Source organism: Camelina sativa, chromosome 9, assembly GCF_030686135.1.
Source record: "Camelina sativa cultivar CO46 ecotype springtype chromosome 9, ASM3068613v1".
Taxonomy (NCBI): domain Eukaryota; kingdom Viridiplantae; phylum Streptophyta; class Magnoliopsida; order Brassicales; family Brassicaceae; genus Camelina; species Camelina sativa.
The window spans coordinates 10,091,085-10,112,859 of NC_141888.1; the positions used below are offsets into that span (position 1 = coordinate 10,091,085).

General features: G+C 38.2%; 1 non-coding gene and 1 pseudogene across 1 annotated transcript; one reads left to right on the forward strand and one right to left on the reverse strand.

Annotated features, from left to right (window-relative positions):
• The first annotated feature begins 1,697 nt into the window (after nt 1–1,697).
• Nucleotides 1,698–21,775, forward strand: part of LOC104772580 (uncharacterized) — a 44,191-nt pseudogene continuing 24,113 nt past the window's right edge.
• Nucleotides 8,476–8,582, reverse strand: LOC147938012 (small nucleolar RNA R71). The gene has a single exon (XR_015567517.1). It is a non-coding gene; the product is annotated as a small nucleolar RNA R71 (small nucleolar RNA).

Here is a 21,775-nt window from a genome sequence, read left to right on the forward strand (position 1 = left end):
AGCTACGAGTTTGTGCACCTCATAGTACGAAGCTGGTGAAAGATTATTCTCTGGCAAAATTTCTTTCACAAAATCAGTAATCACATCCACACAACCCTCTGATAAATTCCAATCCGTCTTTGTGCCCATCAACCTAGTTGCAGCTGATAATGGTGAATGACCCTTCTTACAACCATCATACAATGACATATTTGCTGCATCTAACATATCAAAGAACCTCCGGGCTTATAAATTTGGCTGTTCTACTCTATCTCCATCCTGAATTAATGAGGGCGCATTTTCCCTAAACGCATTGTTCACCATCTGAAATGTACCTACGTCTACTTCTATCGGTGGTTCTTCTACACTATCCGGAATATAATGTTGACTAGTACTACCATAATCTACCATTGATTCACTTTCTCCATGCGAAAACCATATCTTATAACCCGGCATAAATCCATCCCTAAACAAATGCTTCTTTACTAATGATACCTCCAGATTTTTGTAATTCCGACATTTTGGACAAGGACAAGACATAGTACCTGTTTCTCGCGTTATGCTCTGGTTTGACGCGAATAACATGAATTGTCTAAGACCTTCCTTGAACTCTTCTGTAAGTTTGCCCATCTCTTCATTGTATCTAGGTTTATCCATCCATGAAAGAAAATAAGCATAAGGATCTGAAGAAGACATTATTGTTGGTATTGTGTATATTTTCGTTTACCAAACAAGTGAATCATAACTTGAATATATATACACAAACTTTCCAAGAGATTTCCAACGGATTTCAGAGGGATTTTTAAATAGCACAACGGATATAATTGCAACGGCTATATCACAACGGATATAATCGTAACGGATATAATTACAACGGATATAATGACAAAGTTCTTAGTAATCCGTCGGAAATTTCTTAGATTATACCAACGGTCTTTGACCTCCTGGAAAACCGTCGGAATTTTTGAAAAATTTTCGAGGATTTTCGGATGACCTTATTTTCGTCAGAAATTTCCAAGCAATTTCCGACGGATTGACAAATTTCCGAGAGTTTTCCGAGAGATGTGTTTTCCTCAGAATTTCCACAGAAATTTGTCGAAAACCTCTTGGAAAACTGTCAAAAACTGTCTGAAATCAACGTGTTTTCTTGTAGTGAATGCGTTAGGTTATTTCTAGATTTCGGATTCAGATCAGGTATTACGAATTCGGATTACCCGAAGTTCTCAAAACTCAAAATTTATTATCCAAATCTATCGAAATTGTTTGAAAATACCCATACTGTCTAAAAACTTAGAGTATTTTTACCCAAAGTTACTAAAAAAATAGTTTAAATACTCAAAATATCCAAAATATTTAAAAATCTGAATATATTGGGAATTTACATTATTATAAATATAACTAACTAATATATTACTATTATATATTAATATTGTGGATATAGTTGGGTACCCGTTTGGATTCGGGTTCAGATCGGATTTGGATTTTCAGATTTAGAGATACGGAACCCGTTCGAGTATTTAAAAATTTTGGATACGGGTTTGAGTCGGGTTTTTTAGATCGTGTTCGGATCGAATCTTCGGATTCGGGTATTTTTCCTAGGTTTAGGAACCAAGACCGCAGTCTCCTTAACCTCGACCATCAACAACAAGCTCTAACCTTCGATGAGCATGGAGAACTGATTCAAGATAAAGTTGGTAACACCATCTATGCACATACCGATGAACAATTCAACCCTCTGGCTGGTCATGATCAACAAGCTCTTACCTCATGTTGCTGCTAGAAAATCTACTTACGTGCATCCTTTAAGACATGTCATGCCATACCGTACGATAGCTGATTTTGATGCTCTAAATCAATACCTTCGAGACCGAGCTGCCATACGAGTCCCTCGTCCACAAAGACGTGATAATGAAATTAAACCTCAAATCAGTCCCTTAGTGAAGAAAACTCAATTTCATGGTCTCACCACTGAACAAATGATGGATCACAACAGTCCCTTTGAAAAAATCTGTACTACAATAAAAACAAATGGAGTACCCGAAAACTATCTTAAGTGTAAAATTTTATCTTTCTCTGGCCGATAAGGCTCATAGATGGTTAAAGTCTTTATCCCCCATGATTGATTACTAATTGGGAATGGGGATTAGTAAAACCATCAAGAATCGATTGCCATGGTCTCCTAATAAGAATATGTCTAGCTTCCATCGGTAACATATCACATAAGATCTATAACATTCCAAGCCCAATTTTGGGTGGGTTTCGATCGACACCATCAAAATTGAGGTTATGCGGTTTGTTTTGAAATCGTCTGGTTTAGCTTGTTTTAAATGGCACGAGCAGCCTCTCTTTTGTGGGTATTATGTTTTGTCGCTTTTAGAGAAAGATAAAAGAGGGAGAGTTGGCTTGTGTGCTTGATTCAGAGGCTTAAAGAGGGGATTTTAAAGATTTAAGAGGATCATAAGAGGCTTGTTTTGGTGTTGTCAAGGGAAGGGGAAGCAGATCAGCAACTGTTCAAGCGTGAGAATGTCATTGTGGTGGTTGTGTGGGCTGTTCTTGTTTTAATTCTTTCTAAATCAAGGTGAGTGCGGGACCATAAATTATCTAAGCATTAAGATTGAGTGTTTATGTGTTTTTGGTGATGTGTTGTTGATTGCTTTGCTTTATGTGTGTTTGGATGTGTCTTTTGATGGCCTTGTATGGCTGTTATTGCAGGTGAGTCGTGGGAGGAATGACTGGATTAGGGTTTCGTCGAGGAGAGATCAACAAAGGCGTGTTCGTGGTTTGGTGTCGACCGATACCAGTGTCTAGCGGATACGGATTGTGTTTTCTTCATTGTTTGTTTTGCTTGTTGTGATATGGTTGCTGGTTATGTTTGTCTTAATCATTTGTCTGTATAGCTAGTAGATGGGAGGATCACTTCACTGAGTACTTCTGGTAATACTCATGCATCACATTGTGTTTGTTGTGCAGGTAAAGTGAAACGTGGAATCATGGCGATAAGGAGAAGGATGATCTAGGGTATCGATTACTTTGTTGTGGTTATGTTTTATATGTTTTTGGAACCTTGTTTAGGATTATGTATAGGTTGAGAATTTATATTGGTTATAATTGGTATGGTATTCTAATATATTGGTGTTGGTTTGATATGTCTTCCGCTGCGTATGATGGATAATTGGTGGTTTGTTGGTTGGTTATAATTAATTATTATAGACTATTTAATTACATTATATTAAAAAACAAAAAACGGGTCTGGTCGTTTCAAAATCTCATCCTCATATTTGTCCATCATAGTATTAGTGGACAAACCACTTGATTTTTAACTTTAATCTCACTACTGTCATCAAGCCACTCAAGATCATACAGATTCAGATGCTTATTTACTTTCGAACCAAGCTTCTTGACCATAGTGTGACTTGTCACATTGGTAAATCTTCCTCTATTAGTGATAAGGCTGCAAAATTTTCCTTGTAAATAACATTGCGTGTGAAAAAAGTTTTTTTCTTTGATCTTGCTCCTTGGTTTATAATTTTGGTGCGCTTGGTGCACAACGAGGACGATCAGATCAGTTACTGGGGTGACACTACAAAAAAACCTATACTAATAGCATATGAAAATTGCTCGGTTTTCTCATTTGCTATTAAAGATAAGTTTATAATTTTAGTCGTGATATGATAGCATTCAATAAACGCTAAGCCGAAAAATCTCTAAGCGGGAATCTAAAATTGCATTATCCGTCAACACTTAACCAAATAATTCACTAAAACGCCTTTTCCCTACTCAATTCTCCTAAAACTTTTTTCTCGCTCTCTCCTTCAAACCCTAATCCCCTTTCTCCATCTCCAAAGATGCAAACCCATATCTTCCTCTTGTCTTCGTCGATGACCAGCCCAGATTTTGAAGCTCAACCTCTTCTCATCGTTTCCTCTTTCTCCTTTGTCTTTCGCCGTTTGTTCCTCTCATCTTCTCTTTCTCTTCTTTTTCTTCTCGGCTCATACTTCTTATTACCATCACCATTAAACCCTAGATTTACTTTTCCTTCACTTGTACTCGGAAATTTCTCCGATTTGGTATAATTTAAGCTCAAATCGAATGATTTTATGTTTGAATTTCGATTTGGGATCATGATGATTTTACGAGGAACTATAAAAAGTTTGGTTTTCTATTTTTTTTTTCAAAATCAATGAGCAGAGTTAATTTTTCCGAAACAGGGTTTGTGGGTACCATAGTCAGAGATTGGAAGGTGAATTGATTCCATGCCCTATTGATCCATCTCAGTAAGTCAAAGCTTTTTTTTCCAAAGGTTTTAGTTTTCTATGTCTCTTGTTGTTGTAGCAAACTGTTTGATTCGAATTTTGTAGCTCTGTGTTGCAGGAGAATCTCGAAGGGCATATCAAAAGATGTCCTTTACTCAAACAAACCATACAATTGTCTGGTCAAAGGTTATATCAGAAGGGTATTAATGCTGGAAACAAAGAAGAAGAAGATAAGATGGGAGCTTGTTTTGTTGTAACTTCAGAGATGAAGAGGAATCTGCTATATAGTATGAGTGTTTCTAAGTTTCATCAGCTAATTAAGATAATTGATGATGTTCATAGCGGTATTTGTAAAGATATTGGATTCATATCTGTCACCTGAAGCTTGTAACATATGGTTCAATAAGGAGATAGATAGCTAAATTGTTAGAAAAATTTGGAGCTTTTGTTGTTGTTGGGGTTTAGTTAGTGAGATGAGAAGTTTCTGTTTTACTAATAGTTTCTGTGATTGATTTGGTTGCAGAAAATTACTGTTTGAAGAAATAAAAGTTTTGCAGCAAGGTTCGATTCTTGATAACTCTCTAATTTACATGTTTTAGACACCCTTTTTATCCATGTTTTGCATTATAAATACCCTAACCTTAGCATTTTTAGGTCTTTAACCTTAGGAATTTTGCATTTAGGCCGTTTAGGATGTTGCATTGTTGCATTTGTGCATTTTGGATGAAAACAGGTGCTTTGGAGCCCAAAAAGGGGCAAGAATGAGGTAAAACCCGAACATGTACCCGATGGAGCGATCGTGCGAGAAGAACAGTCCAAATCTTGATCCGACCAAAGAAGATCCGAGCGCTGGAAGAACAACCCGAAATCCTACCCGAGCACCCACACGACTAAAACCTCATGCATAGCTTCGAGCAGACCTTCAGGCAGAACTGAGCAGCTAGGTCAAAAGGGTTTTCATATATAAACCCCCTTCCTTTTTTTCGCCCTAGCAAGCCGCAGACACTCACGACCCCAGAGAGCGAGAGCTACTGAGAGAGAGAGAGAGAGAGAGAGCGATTTACATTTTCATACTTTTAGCGATTTACATTTTCATACTTTGTTAGGATTTGATTTTTACTTCTTTCAACTACTCTTTTAATTTCGATTCTGTATTCTATTACTTTAATATTTTTTCAATACAATGCAATTCTCATTTGTTTGTGTTTTTATGTTGTTTATCATGAGATCTGAGTAGTGAACCAAAGTTTCTGGGGATGGGTTAGGTTAGAGAGTGTTCTTAATCGATTATAATCTTTTAGGATTGATTGTTCTTGTTTAATATTCCCTTCTAGATAAGCGTTCTTAATGCTAGTTTCAGACCGAGAGGTTGAGGCCAAATCTAGGGTATTTTGCCATCGAGAGATGTTTGTTGAAGTGTCTGAATCAACTTATGCTAGAGATTTACTCACTTCGCCTAAGAGATTAGATGAGTAAGGAGTTTATTGACAAAAGTGAATTGGATTTTAATGCTTACTTGATTATGTTTCTTGATATCTTGTGTTTCTGTTGGGTTTTAAGCCTTGTTTTTGCATAGTTTTGTTGCATAATCTTGTATTTCTAGGTTGTTTTAGGAGCATATGCATCTAGTGTGCTATCTCTCAGGTTCTTGGAGTAATCTCATCACATTTGGACTTGTTTTGGTGCAAAGAAGCAAAGAAGAGTGGAGTTGGAGAAGTGACAAGAGATCAGGAGCAATAAGCGGTCAAGCCCAATCGGCCAAGCGATGGCCAATGGAGCCACGTGGATTCACCAATCGGCCAAGTGATAACCGATGCCACTCCTTGACGTCAAGATCAGGAAGCATACGCGGCCACGGCAATCGGCCAAACGGTGGCCGGTTGAAGCAATCGGTCATGGTCCAATTGGTCAATCGATGGCCGATGGAGCTCAGTTAGATGAAGATAAGGAGGTGCAATCGGCCAGTCCAATCGGCCAAGCGATGGCCGATGGAGCCACCAGACCTCATCAATCGGCCAAGACGACCCGTAGCCGCCAGACTCTACACTTGTTTTAGTTTTGATCCCGGTTTGACCCGGTTTGTTTCGGGTTGACTCTGGTTCCCTTCTACTTTCCTACAAATACTTTAACCCTATTAAGGGGAGACTTATCTTTTGCTTAGCAGCTTTTTAGAGTTCTTAAGCTTTCTTACTCTTGGTTTGTTGAAAGATTTTGAGTACTTCTAAGTTTTTAATAGCAATTTCTTTCTAAAATCTCCTAATCTACAATCTCTTTTTATGATTTAACAAAGATCAAAACCTTTCCATTGTGTGATCATGATGATGAGTGTGTAGATCCTTAGAACTTTGGGCTAGGTAGAGTAGGGAGATAGATGATTAATCCATGATGTCTAGAGCTTTATTTATGTGTTTACTATCTTGTTTAGTGTTAATATTGCTAGATAGCCTTGATCAAGCTTAAATCTAGACATTAGGATTTCTATGCCCAGAAGGTGTTTGATGAAATTCCTGAACCAAACTATTCAAAAGCTTTGCATTCCTAGCCAATGGAAATTGATGATTAGGGTGCTTAGTGGTATTTAGACTTGTTTTTAATGCATGCTTATCTTGAGATTGCCTTTGGAATTTGTTGATTATCACTTGATTAGCATAGGATCTCTATCATGGAAATGGATTGATTTGCATAAGTGTTCTTAGCCATAGGATTGTTCTTGATTGTTATTTAGACATATAAGATTGATTAGCTATCTCCTAAGTCACTTACCTTGCCCAAGGTTCACTTGTTTAATCTTGATTTAAAATCTGTTTTTAGTTGTGTCCTTGTTGCTTTGAGTTTGCATTACTTTTGAATGGTCTTGTTTTCTTTCTTTGAGTCAATTTGTTAGTTAAGATCCCTGTTTTAAAAATCCCTGCCTAGCACCGATTACACCCCGCAAAATCGCTTGGCCCATCCTCTCCGCCACGATATCCCCGCCTAGCATCGATATCCAATTTTATCTGTCTAATTTGACTATAAACCGTCTAATCCGATTACTTTCTGCTTAATTTTGTATATAATGATTATATTTAGAGTCAAATAAAAATCAAATATGTATTTTTTTGTTATTTAGACATTTAAATTAAGAGTTTATGATGTTTTACAATAACTAATGTACAATTTTTTAATGAAAATCATAAATTTTCTTTTAAAATTACGTTTTTATGTGTTTATCGTAATTTTAAAGACAATACTATAGTTTTATATTTTATTCGATTTTTTTATTTTAAAATAAACAGAACTATACATATATTTAATACTATCTATTTTTAGTTTATTACTAATTTAGTGAAATAACCCTAAAACTAGTCCCCGATTAATCCACGTTTAATATCCGATTTTCTCGCTAGGGGCTAAGCCCACTCCGACCGCCCGACTAGCGCCTAGTGATTTCTAAAACAGGGGTTAAGATTGTTACAAAAGAACCTATTCATGTTTAATTTTAGATTAAGCATCTTTGTACATTCTTAGTGAGTTGATTAATGCAAATTGTGGATTGATAATTTAATTGAATAAAAGTACTACATCAATTTGGCGCCGTTGCCCATTTGCATTCTATTTGACCATTAGGATTTCAACTTTTCTTGAGCCTATTCATTTACTTTACATTGTTACTTACTTGGTTTGCTTGAGTGTTTTGAGTTCTCTTTTGCCAGGTGTATGAACTTGAGAAGTCAAGGCCAAGCAGACCTGATTGACCGTGTAGACGACATCTACCGTTTTGAGCGAGAGAATCGTCGGTTAGCAAGACAAGCTATGGACAACAACCCTCCTCCTGCTGCTGGTCATAATGGAAATGACCAACACAATGATGATAGAGTTCCAAACCATGTACCAAGACAAGCCCCTCTCATTGGAGCTTATGATGCACCAAATGTCAATGGACACCGCACTGGTATTAGAGCTCCACCAGTTGAGAACAATCACTTTGAGATCAAAGACAGTCTTATCAACATGGTGCAGGGATCAAAATTTCATGGTTTGGAAATGGAAGATCCACTTGATCACTTGGCTCAATGTGATATGTTTTGTGGTACTGTTAAGATCAATGGTATCCTGAAGATGCCTTCAAGCTACGCCTCTTCCCATTCTCTCTTGGTGACAAAGCTCACATTTGGGAAATGATCTGCCTCACAACACCATTACCTCTTGCGATCAATGTTAGAAGACTTTTCTATCCAAATTCTTCTCTACTACAAGAACAGCAAGACTAAGGAATGAAATATCAAGTTTTGCTCAAAAGGGAAATGAGAGTTTTTGTGAAGCATGGGAAAGATTCAACGGGCATCTATCTCAATGTCCACATCATGGTTTCTCCAAAGAGTCAAAGTTGAGTACACTCTATAGAGGAGTCTTGCCTAAGTATATAATGCTTCTTGACACAGCAAGCCATGGAAACTTCTTGGGTCAAAATGCAGAACAAGGAATGTTGTTGGTTGAGAATCTTGCTCAAAGTGATGAGAACTATGGAGAGGATTATGATAGAACTCCAAGGGACTATACTGATATGAATGAGCAGCACCGCAAGGAGATCAAAGCTTTGAATGACAAGATGGATAAGATGATTAGTGCAAATCAAAAGCAAGTTCACTTTGTCAATGAATGTGAACTTTATCAAGAAGGTATGGAAGGTTGTGTTGAAGGTCAAGAATAGGTCAATTATGTAGGTGGCCAAGGGTATAACAAGTTTAATCCTAATTATCGCAACCACCCTAACCTCTCTTACCGCAGCACCAATGTCGAGAACCCACAAGATCAGACTTATTCACCACAAAAACCTCCTGGTTTTCCTTCCCAACCCAACTATCAGACTAAACCTCAAGGGAGCTACCAAGCCAAGCCTCAAACCTATTCCCAACCTCAGAAACAACTGAATGCACCACACCCTCAAGGTCAAGTAGATGACATAAATGCTCTACTAAAACAACGCCTAGAAGGACAAGGGAGAGGTGCCATTGAACTTGCCACACAAATGAAAGCAATGCACAACAAAGTTGAGAATGTATATGGTGAGTTAAATTCTAAGATTGAGAGGTTTCAAACACAGGTCCAGGGACAAGCTTCTTCCTCTTCAACAAGACAAATGGGTTCATTACCAGGAAAACCTGAACCAAACCCAAAGGAGTACATCAATGCCATCATGCTGAGAAGTGGTAAGCAACTATCTACTAATGAGCTCAATAGGGACATTGATCCTAAAGGAGGGGAGGTAGTGGTTGAGATTGAAGATGAGGATGAGTTGATAGTGAAAGATATGGGTAAAGACAAAGAAGCTGAAGAAGTTGTGGTTGACAAAGGGAAGAGTAAAGTGGTTGAGGCACCAAAGCAAGATAAGACACAAATATAGTTTCTTTGGCAACACCTTTACTTTGCTAAAAGATTGCCATTTCCTGGTAGGTTTAAGAAGCAACAAGTGGACAAGTATAGAGCTATGTTTGATGCACAAATGAAGGATGTTGCTATTACAATGCCTACCATTGATGCATTCTTGCTGAACCCATCATACAACAAGTTCCTCAAGGATGCAATTATGGAGAAGAAGAAAGCTCTACAAGGAATGGTCATCTTAACCCATGAGTGTAGTGCTATCATTCAAAACAAGGTAGTAGCAAAGAAGCTTGAAGATCCTGGTAGCTTCACTCTTCCTTGCACATTGGGACCTTAATCTTTTAGCCACTGTTTGTGTGATATGAGGTCTAGTGTGAGCTTGATGCCTCTCTCAGTTGCCAAAAAACAAGGTTTCACCCACTACAAGAAGTGTATGATCACCCTTGTTCTTGCAGATAGGTCAGTTAGAACACCAGTAGGAGCGCTTGAAGACCTACCAGTGATGATTGACCATTTTGAGATCCCAACCGACTTTGTTGTGCTGGAAATGGATGAATAACCAAAGGATCCACTCATTTTGGGGCGCCCATTTTTAAGAACTGCAAGAACAATGATTGATGTGAAGAGTGGGAAGATTCAATTGAATTTGGGAAAAGAAGCTTTGACCTTTAACATCAACAAGGTGATGAGAAAGCCTACAATCGATGGTCAAGTTTTCTACCTTGAGAAGATGGAAGCTTTAGCTGATGAGCTTTTGGAGGAATTGGCCATAGAAGATGAGCTCCAAAGCACATTGACAGTGAAACAAGGAGAGTTTGGTTTACTAAAGGAAGATAGTGAAGGGTATGAAAAGATTCTTGACTCTCACAAGCCTATTAATGATGATAGAGACTTCCTTGAGTTAAAAGAGCAAGTGGTGTGTTCAGTTGAAGTAAACTCAAATGAAGATTGGAGTGAGCTTGAAGCACCCAAGATTGAACATAAACCACTCCCTAAGGGGCTAAGGTATGCTTTTCTTGGTACAAACTCTACTTATCCTGTCATTATCAATGAAGAACTTAGTGAACAAGAAACTGATTATCTTCTCGGTGAATTAAAAAAGTATAAGAGAGCTATTGGTTATTCACTTGATGATATTAAAGGAACTTCTGAAACTCCTTGCATGCATAGGATTCATTTAGATGATGAATCAATGACTTCCATTGAACCGCAAAGAAGGTTAAATCCTTACCTAAGAGATGTGGTGAGGAAAGAGATTCTTAAGCTCCTTGATGCTGGTATCATCTATCCTATATCATATAGTACATGGGTTTCAACTGTGCATGTGGTGCCAAAGAAAGGAGGAGTTACTATTGTTAAGAATGATAAAGATGAGCTAATTCCTACTAGAACTATCACTGGACATCGCATGTGTATTGATTATAGGAGACTTAATGCTGCATCTAGAAAAAATCACTTTCCTTTACCATTTATTGATCAAATGTTAGAGAGGTTAGCTAACCATAGTCATTATTGCTTCTTGATGGATATTCTGGGTTCTTTCAAATTCCAATTCACTCCAATGACCAAGAGAAACCCACATTTACATGTCCTTATGGTACCTTCGCTTATCAGAGAATGCCGTTTGGATTATGTAATGCACCCGCAACTTTTCAGTGGTGTATGATGTCCATTTTCTCAGACCTTAATGAAAATGTTGTTGAGGTTTTCATGGATGACTTCTCTGTATATGGAGATTCTTTTTCTTCTTGTCTCTCTAACCTTTTCAGGGTCTTAAAAAGGTGTGAGGAAACAAATTTGGTCTTAAATTGGGAGAAGTGTCACTTCATGGTGAAAGAAGGAATTGTGTTGGGGCATAAGATTTCAGAGAAAGGCATTGAAGTTGATAGAGCTAAGATTGATGTGATGACCAATTTAGCACCACCAAATTCAGCCAAGGGGATAAGAAGCTTCTTAGGCCATGCTGGGTTCTATAGAAGGTTCATTAAAGACTTCTCAAAGATTGCTAGACCTCTTACAAGATTATTGTGTAAGGAAGTTGAATTTGAGTTTGATGAGGAGTGTTTTCAACCTTTCAAGAAGATAAAGGAAGAGTTAGTTAGTGCTCCAATAGTTCAAGCTCCAGAATGGAATTTGCCATTTGAAATCATGTGTGATGCTAGTGACTATGCAGTTGGAGCAGTGCTTGGTCAAAGAAAAGATAAGAAACCTCATGTTATATACTATGCAAGTAGGACCTTGGATGAAGCTCAAGTCAAGTATGCTACAACAGAGAAGGAGCTCCTTGCTATTGTTTTTGCATTTGAAAAGTTTAGGTCATACTTGGTCGGTTCAAAAGTTATTGTTCATACTGATCATGCAGCATTGAGACATCTTTTAGCAAAGAAATATGCTAAAACAAGACTTTTGAGATGGATATTGCTACTTCAAGAGTTTGATTTGGAGATTAAAGATAAGAAAGGTATTGAAAATGGAGTAGCAGATCATTTATCAAGAATGAGGATTGACAATGAGATTCCAATCAATGATGCACTTCCTGAAGAGCAACTAATGGCAATTCAACTTCTTGATAAGAGCCATGAGACTTGGAAAAAGCTTGGAGAAGTCATGAGGTTGGAAGAGAATGGTCTTTGGTATGTTGATTATGTTAACTATCTTGCTTGTGGTCTAGAGCCAGCAAATCTGGTTAGTTATGCTAGAAAAAAGTTATTCAAGGACATCAACAACTACTATTGGGATGCACCTTACCTCTACACTTTTTGTAAGGACAAGATTTATAGAAGATGTGTTGCCAAAGGTTTAGTAGAGCTTTGTCATGGAGCAGCCTATGGAGGTCATTTTGCTACATTCAAGACAGTCACAAATATTTTTCAAGCTGGTTTGTGGTGGCCAACTATGTTCAAGGATACTCAAGAGATTATTTCCAAGTGTGATTTATGTCAAAGAAAAGGAAACATCAGCAGGAGGAATGAAATGCTACAAACTCCTATTCTTGAGGCTGAAGTGTTTGATGTATGGGGTATAGACTTCATGGGACCATTTTCTTCTTCATATGGTAATAACTACAGACTTGTAGTTGTTGATTATGTCTCTAAATGGGTGGGAGCCATAGCTAGTCCTACTAATGATGCAAAGGTGGTGTTGAAGTTGTTTAAAACAATCATCTTTTCAAGGTTTGGTATCCCAAGAGTGGTCATAAGTGATGGAGGAAAACACATTATCAACAAGGTCTTTGAGAGTCTTCTTTAGAAGTATGGAGTGAAGCATAAGGTTGCTACACCTTTCCATCCCCAAACTAGTGGTCAGGTTGAGGTCTCAAACAGGGAAATCAAGTATATTCTTGAGAAAACAGTTGGTATCACAAGGAAGGATTGGGCAAAGAAGCTGGATGATGCTCTATGGGCATATAGAACTGCCAATAAGACACTAATTGGAACCAGTCCATTCAACCTTCTCTATGGGAAATCTTGTCATTTGCTAGTTAAGCTAGAATATAAGGCAATGTGGGCAGTCAAGCTTCTTAAATTTGATATGAAGAATGCTGTTGCGAAACGCTTGGTGCAATTGAATGAACTGGAAGAGATCCGCCTTGAAGCTTATGAGAGTTTAAAGATCTACAAGGAGAGGACAAAGGCATTTCATGTCAAAAGAATTCATCCAAGGGTTTTCAAGGAATGAGATTTGGTGTTGCTGTTCAATTCCCGGTTGAGACTATTCCCGAGAAAGCTCAAGTCTCGTTGGTTAGGACCATTTAAGATCAAGGGATTCGACCTTATGGAGCCTTGGTATTGCTGAACAAGGCTGGAAAATAGTTTGTGGTTAATGGTTAGAGATTGAAGCACTACTTGGCCAATGACTTCATTGAGGAGGGAACAATTGTTTCTCTCTCGAAACCTCAAGACGCCTAATCGGCGCGGTAACATCAAGCTTAGAGACGTAAAACAAGTGCACTTGGGAGGCATTCCCATGGTATCCTTATGTAAATATCTTCCAAAATTTCTTTTGTATGTTTGTTTGAAGTTTTGTGTTTTTGAGTATTGAGCATTGGAAAGTTTGGAGACTTGTGTGGTTTTGTTCTTAAACAGATGAAGTAAACAGTGTGGTGAATCGGTCAGGTGGTGCCCGCGTGATGCCATCGGCTCAAGCCTTTGGCCAAACTGTGGCCGTGTGAGGCAATGCGTTTTTGATCAGGAGATATCCGCGGTTCTGATCATCAGCCAGGTGAGAGCCGAGTGAGTTCATCGGCCTCACCAATCGCCCAAAGGATAGCCGATTGAAGTTCATACGTGCACAAGGGATTTTTGGTCAGGGACTAAAAACAGCCAAGACAATCGGCCGAATGGTGGCCAAGGGAGTACCATCGGGCGGGGACTACGGCCAAACTAGCACTGTTTGAAGGTTCATGGGAGTAACCAGATTCTTGATCAGGGACGTTGATCACTCACGAGCATCAGCCAAAATGTGGCCGAGTGAAGCCATCGGTGTGGTCAATCGGCCAATGGGTGGCCGATTGAAAATCCAAAAGCAAAAGAATTTTTCGATCAAGAGCTATGAGCGGGACGAGCCTACGGCCAAACCATGGCCGTGTGCAGCCATCAGGCACAACCATCAGCCAAAAGCCGACCGATGGAGCTCATCCGGGTAAGTCTTCCTCTCCCATTCGGTTTAATTTGGTCCAATCTTAGTAAACCAGCTTGATTTTTCAACTTTTCAAATTAATTTTGGCCGGTTTACTACATCTCTCAACCCCTAAAACCCGAAACTCTCTTCTTTCTTCTCTCTTTGTCGATTTCAAGCTCCCTAAAACCTTAGAACTTTAAAATCTTTGTATCTCTTTCATCTCTCAATCGTTTTCAAACTTTTTTGGTGTGTTGGTTACGGTTTTGCAAGCTCTTTTAATTACTTATAGCCCCATCTGCTAGTTCTGCATTACTCCTCGTCAAAAACAAGGTAAGAAATTTCACTACTGTTTCTCTCTTGTATAAGTTTGAACCCATTATGTGCTAGATTCGACTTGCCAGTTATTTATACATTGATTTTAGGTTGTTTAGCTTGATATTGATGTTAGCTGGTTCCAATTTCGTTAGAATTGCTGGGCTTGATGTTCAATTTCGAAATTTTTGATTTATGAACACTTAGGGTTCTTGAGAAATTTAAAATCAAAAATTTTGGGGAAATTTAAGTTTTATTGTTTCTTTACCTTGTCTATTGTTCAATGAAACAGTCTGGAAGAGACTAGCAGATTTGGAGACCAATTGATCATGTTTGGTGGTTTATTGAGTTCTTAAATTTTTAAGAAGAAGTAATTTTGAGTTTAATTGTGAAGTTTGTATTTAAGTTGGTTCACATTGCTCCTTGGTTTAATTTGGTTGATTTATCTCTTAGGTACTTAGCACTTGGTATTTGTGGATTCAAGTTGTAGCTCTTAGTGAGCACTACTAATAATTTTCAAGTGTGTTTGTATTCTTGATATGAACAATGGTGAAACGTCCCGACTCGTTTTTTTTAAAAAATAATAAATAATAATAATATTAATAAATACTCTACAACTAGTGGTCCCATACCCAATAGCCACCTAACCACAATCACACAACAACGTATAACGGGTCAAATAAATATCCAATAATAAATATCCAATAAATATCCAATAAATATCCAATAATAAATAACCAATATTAAAACATAGCAAATATCCAATAACCAAACAACATGAAGCATAGAACCAGCAACCTAGCAATGTTCTAATGATCCAACTCTAGCAACCTAGCAATGCCAGACAACATCCAATTGAGTCCCTAGAACATCCTCCTCTTCATTGCCTTGATTCCACGATCACACTTTCCTTAACCTACACCACAAACACAAATTTAGATGCATGAGTATTTTATAAACATTCAGTGAGGCAATCCTCCCATCTACTGGGCTATACACACCAGCAATAAGATCTCTATATTCCACAAACGACAATCAATAAAACAAACCAGACAATAAACAAAGCATTGCATCATCCGTCCTATCTGAGGAAGGGTGTCGACCGACACCATGCTCGACATTCCCGAAAATCCTAGTTTTTCTGTCGACCGACACCTCCACATGGTGTCGATCGACACTCGCCAAGTTCTCGAGCCGTCCTCGCGTTGGTGTCGACCGACACCCCAACTGGTGTCGATCGACACCGATGCCGAGCATCGAGTTCCTTCGATCAGAAACTCCGAATCTTGCCTCCAACTCCTCCAATCTGCTCCATGCATCCCCATAAGCCAAAACCCAGCCATAGCAGCCACAAATATTCATAGAGAACTCAAAGAAACAACCACATAAGCACTAAATCATAGAAAAACTAGAGATCTTAGCTTAGATAAGCCATGGTCATGCACTCACCTCTTTGAAGGAAGTTTCTGACCTACAATGACGAATCCCTCACTCCCAACAAGCTCCTAACACCTTCATAGCTTCAGATCCCTCTAGAACAGCCAAGAATCTCTCCAATCTCCTCCAAAAACTCAAGAACGCTTCTTTTCTCTCTATTCTCTCAAAAATCTATAAACAGCGACAGAAAACACATTCCAAAACCCTTCTGTCGACAATACACTTAAATAATTCGGTTCAATAGTTTTCCTTAAACCAAACCGACCCAAATCAATAATTAAATAGAACTGGTCGAACCAGAAAATAATGGTGTCGATCGACACCCATCCCAAAAATACAAATTTTGGTTCGCGGATGTTACAAATGGCAAGAACCAACCTTAGACCTGGTGAAAAACAAACTAAGACAAAGGAGGTTGTAGAAAGGGTTGTTGAGAAGAAGAATAAGAGGGCAACTCAGTCTAAGTCTTCACAAGAGAAGCAAAATGCTCCAGCAAGCAAGAGGAAGAATAAGGAGCTTGTGATTGAGGATTATGATTCAGAGGAGAGGGTTATGAGTGAGAGTGAGCCTGAATCTCCACCACCTCCAGTTGCCAAGGAAAAGCAGATTAAGCCACTCAAGAAGAAGCCTACCTACTCCCAACTGATGCAGCGCCTTAAGAAGATCAAGTTTGCTCCAACTAGATACCCAGATCATGAATTCATTCACAATGCTGGACTCCTTAAATAAATGCAAACCATCTTCACAACTTTGGGGTTAGGACAGTTCTTCAATATGGCTTTTCCCACCTATGTTGAGCCAAAAAGAGAGTTCCTTGCATCCTTTACAGTGACTTATTGTGAAGATGAGATGGTGGAGGAGACTAATGATCTTGGGCATTTTGAGTTTAAAGTTCAAGGGAAACACTACAAGATGACCTTTGGAGAGTTAGGAGCTATCTATGGTTTTCAACCAGGAACAAGGCTAGAATACAACACTAACCCAAATGAGTATGATTCTTTTTGGCAATCCATTGGTGTGGGAAATTACACAGCTAGTCAAGTGAAGAACACAAGCATCATGCATCCTACAATGAGATATGCTCACAATGTTCTCTCTCACAATCTCTTTACGCGAAGAGAGGCTGGAGCGGTTCAAGCCAATGAACTTGGTTGTCTTCTAGCAGGGCTGCAATCTTTCATAAGAACCTACAAAGAAAGGAATCCGCTACTGTCCAACGTTGAAGATACTTGTGTTGCTGCAGTCTTCCTTCACCAAATGCTTCACTACCAAAGTTGGGTATGGACAATAGCAGATAAGACTCATGTTCTCAATATGGGTGGGCTTGTCACTCCCATTTTACAAGCAAAGGGAGTTGAGCTTGGTGATTTTGACCATGGAATTGCAAGGCTTGATCCAGTCACGTCAAGAAGACTACTTATTTGGATGGCCAAACTGAGAAGGGTTTCTATGCCTACTATGGTTATATTTTCCGCAGCATGCAGAAGAAGAGGCTCCTACTCCCTCAAAAGGATATCACATCCCTTTATCTCAGGTTTGGAATAAGCTTCCACATTAAAGATGACTACCTCTACTCCTTTAAGGATGATGGACCAGTGAATCCAATAACAACTTCAAAGAAGGGGAGAAGTCAAGATGAGGACACTTCACAAGCAACTCCTCCTAGTCCAGTCTATGGTAGTGCTAGGTATGATTTCCAAACATTTGAAGAAGCCACTTCGAACAAGTCTCTTAGAGAAGCACACACCCACATCCACCTTCTCCAGCGCTTGGTTAAATGGCATGGGAATAACATCAAGAAGCTATTAAAGGGAGTGAAGCATGTGGAAGCAAAACTTGACATTGCAAGTACATCAAACCCAAATCCTGAAGTTGTTGTAGAATCAAGAGAGAACAAGCAGATGTGGTTGAGGATGAGTTGGAGAGACACTCATTCCATGGTGAAGCTAGCACTGCCATTGGTTTTTATGACCCACCAAGAGCTTCAGCCTATGAGAGAAGACAAAGGAGGAAGAGAAGAGCAGAGAGGTCTCCAACACCATGCACTAGTAACTCCTCCTACTCTCTTGACTCCTCCATGAACTATAGGTACACTCCAAGTCCTTGTACATAGAGTCTTTTCTTAATTTCATCTTTATTTTTCTTGTTAGTCTTTTTCCCGGCTTTTCTCACACCGAGACGGTGTGAATTAAGTTTGTGGGAGGGACTAACCATCTAACATTGTGTTTTGTTTTGATTTTCATTTTTAGTGTCATGTATTTGTTAATAGCTATGTTTAGAGAAAAATAAAAAAAAATTGAAAAATTTTAAAACTAAAAAAATGCATGTAGCTTTGCATATTCATTATTGTGTTTAGGATTGAGTCTAGAAGCATTTAGTATGCATTTTCATTTGGGGATAATGATGAGTTTGCCTTGTAGAAGTAGAGTCTTTTGATTGAACCCACAGCCCACATTTATAGTTCATTGGTGCTTGTTTAATCTCTGGGAATAATGAAGAGTCTAAGTTTAAAGCATTGTATCACTTGAAAGCATTTTCTTCTAGTGTAAAGCTTGCATGATTATTGCTGCATCTCTATATTATTTAGACTTTAATTTTATCTTTAAATTATCTTGCATATGGACTATGAATGCTAGCTTATAGAACTTTCATTTGGGTTAACAATCTCTATTTGCCACTCTATTTTGATTAACCCAGTCTCTTGCCATGTCTTGAACCCCAACCTTTTCTTTCAAGCCTTGTGTTGATTTGTTGAGTGAGGCCTCTTTGTTTGTGAAATCTTGCAAATGGAAAATAAACCAAGCTCAATTGGTTTAAGGGCAAGGCTTTTTTAAAAAGGTGGTTAGCAAAGGTATTTTTGGGTGGTTCACTCTCAAACAAAAAAGGAATACTAGACAGTTGTGAAACCAATCTATAGCTTGTGAAATCTTGAGAGTATTGAGAATGACAAAGAACTGGCTCTTGTTTTAGCTAGGTTTGGAATATTTAGAGCTAGCTAATAGGACTAGTTTTAAAAGAAATAGGTGGTTAGAATGCTGATTTGGGTTAAGGTTTGAGAACAAGAGGGAATAAGGGGGAAAAAGAAAGAATTACTTGGTCAAAAGAAAAGGTTTGTCTCTAAGGTTAAGTTTAGTTAAAATCTCTAAGTCTCTAAAAAAAAAGAGAAAAGAAAAGTCTAGCTGATGTTCTTAGAAAAGTTTCATAAAAAAAAGAAAAGAAAAAGAGATTGATAAAGCATAGTTTACTCAGAATGGGAGTTCATCAAAAGAAGTTCAAAGAAGTAAGAAGAAAAAAGAGAGAGCGTGAGATTAAAGTGAAGCTTTAGAGATATTTCAAAAGTTTAAGACCATAAGTAAAGAAGAGAAGGGGTTTAAGTTGAATCAAGTTGAGTTTTTGGGTTAGAAAGAAAGAAAAGAAGGATGAGAAAAAGGGTGGAAATGCTTCTAGGTGGGTAGAACATCAAGAGCTAAGCTTTGTATGCCCAAATTATTCTCTGTCTTAAGATTGGTTTCACAACTGTCTAGTATTCTTTTTTTGTTTGAGAGTGAACCACCCAAAAATACCTTTGCTAACCACCTTTTTAAAAAAGCCTTGCCCTTAAACCAATTGAGCTTGGTTTATTTTCCATTTGCAAGATCACACCAAACACTTTAATGAATGTGAAAGAGATGATCAATAGGATTGCAAGTCTTTACCAATAGATAGAAGGTGAACTAGAGTGGGGCATCATGAGAAGCTTAGAAAAATATTTGTAAGCACTTTGATTAATCTTAGCACCATTGATTTACATTTAAGGATTGTGGTTTGAATCCTTTGTTATTACTTTTTTGTTCTGAATCCCTTTTTCAAACCTCTCTCTCTCACTTTTTGTTTGGTTCTTGTTTGAGGACTAGCAAGAGATAAGCTTTGGGGAGTTGATATCTTGTGTTTTTGTTAGGCCTTGTTTTTGCATAGTTTTGTTGCATAATCTTGTCTTTCTAGGTTGTTTTAGGAGCATATGAATCTAATGTGTTATCTCTCAGGTTTTTGGAGTAATCTCATCACATTTGGAGCATTTGGACTTGTTTTGGTGCAAAGAAGCAAAGAAGAGTGGAGTTGGAGAAATGACAAGAGATCAGGAGCCATAAGCGGTCAAGCCCAATCGGCCAAGTGATAACCGATGCCACTCCTTGACGTCAAGATCAGGAAGATATGCGGCCACGGCGATCGGCCAAATGGTGGCCAGTTGAAGCAATCGGTCATGGTCCAATCAGTCAAGCAATGGCCAGTTGAGCTCAGTTAGATGAAGATCAGGAGGTGCAATCGGCCAGCCCAATGGGCCAAGCGATGGCCGATGGAGCCACGCGACCTCACCAATCGGCCAAGACGACCCCGTAGCCGCCGGAATCCACACTTGTATTAGTTTTGATCCGGGTTTGACCCGGTTTGTTTCGGGTTGACCCGGGTTCCCTTCTACTTTCCTATAAATACTTTAACCCTATTAAGGAGAGACTTATCTTTTGTTTAGCAGCTTTTTAGGGTTCTTAAATCTCCTAATCTACAATCTCTTATTATGATTTTACAAAGATCAAACCCTTTCCTTTGTGTGATCATGATGATGAGTGAGTAGATCCTTAGAACTTTGGGCTAGGTAGATTAGGGAGATAGATGATTTATCAATGATGTCTAGGGCTTTATTTATGTGTATCATATCTTGTTTAGTGTTAATATTACTAGATAGCCTTGATCAAGCTTAAATCTAGCCATTAGGGTTTCTATGCCCAGAAGGTGTTTGATGAAATTCCTGAACCAAACTATTCAAGAGCTTTGCATTCCTAGCCAATGGAAATTGATGATTAGGGTACTTAGTGGTATTTAGACTTGTTTTTAATGCATGCTTATCTTGAGATTGCCTTTGGAATTTGTTGATTATCACTTGATTAGCATAGGATCTCTATCATGGAAATGGATTGATTTGCATAAGTGTTCTTAGCCATAGGATTGTTCTTGATTGTTTCTTAGACATCTAGGATTGATTAGCTATCTCCCAAGTCACTTACCTTGCCCAAGGTTCACTTGTTTAATCTTGATTTAAAATCTGTTTTTAGTTGTGTCCTTGTTGCTTTGAGTTTGCATTGCTTTGAATTGTCTTGTTTTCTTTCTTTGAGTCAGTTTGTTAGTTAAGATTGTTACAAAAGAACCTACTCCTGTTTAAGTTTAGATTAAGCATCTTTGTGCATTCTTAGTGAGTTGATTAATGCAAATTATGGATTGATAATTTAATTGAGTAAACGTGCTATATCATTTCTCCAACGAGAGTTGGGTAAGGAAGTAGTTAAGTCTGATTGTTTCTACCACAAGAGTGGATTAGCAAGGATTAGAAATTCATTGTCTAGGGAATAGATTGCTTGAGGCTTGTAAAATGCTCTAAATCGATTAGGAATATTTATAAACCGATTACCCCATCCTTAGGAGCTTTCGTATTTGATTGTTTAGGTTTTTATCCATAACTCAACCTGTTACCCGAACTGATACTCGATCACCAGCCTCGTGTATATCTTTGAGTTGTTCATCTTTGTGTTCTTGATTTTTTTCTGTTATCCAACTACCCACTCGATCCTTTACTCGAATGTTTGCATCGTGTGCTTAGGTTGTGTGGCTCTTGTTTCATCTCCTTTTTATTTACTTTAGGTTGATTGTCAAAAGAAACACCCATACTATTGCTTGACTTGACTTGCATTGTTCTGATCATATTTTATCTACTAACATCACAACCATTTGGATTGATAACCATTTGTACTACAACTGCATAGGAAATTATTATCCTGGGT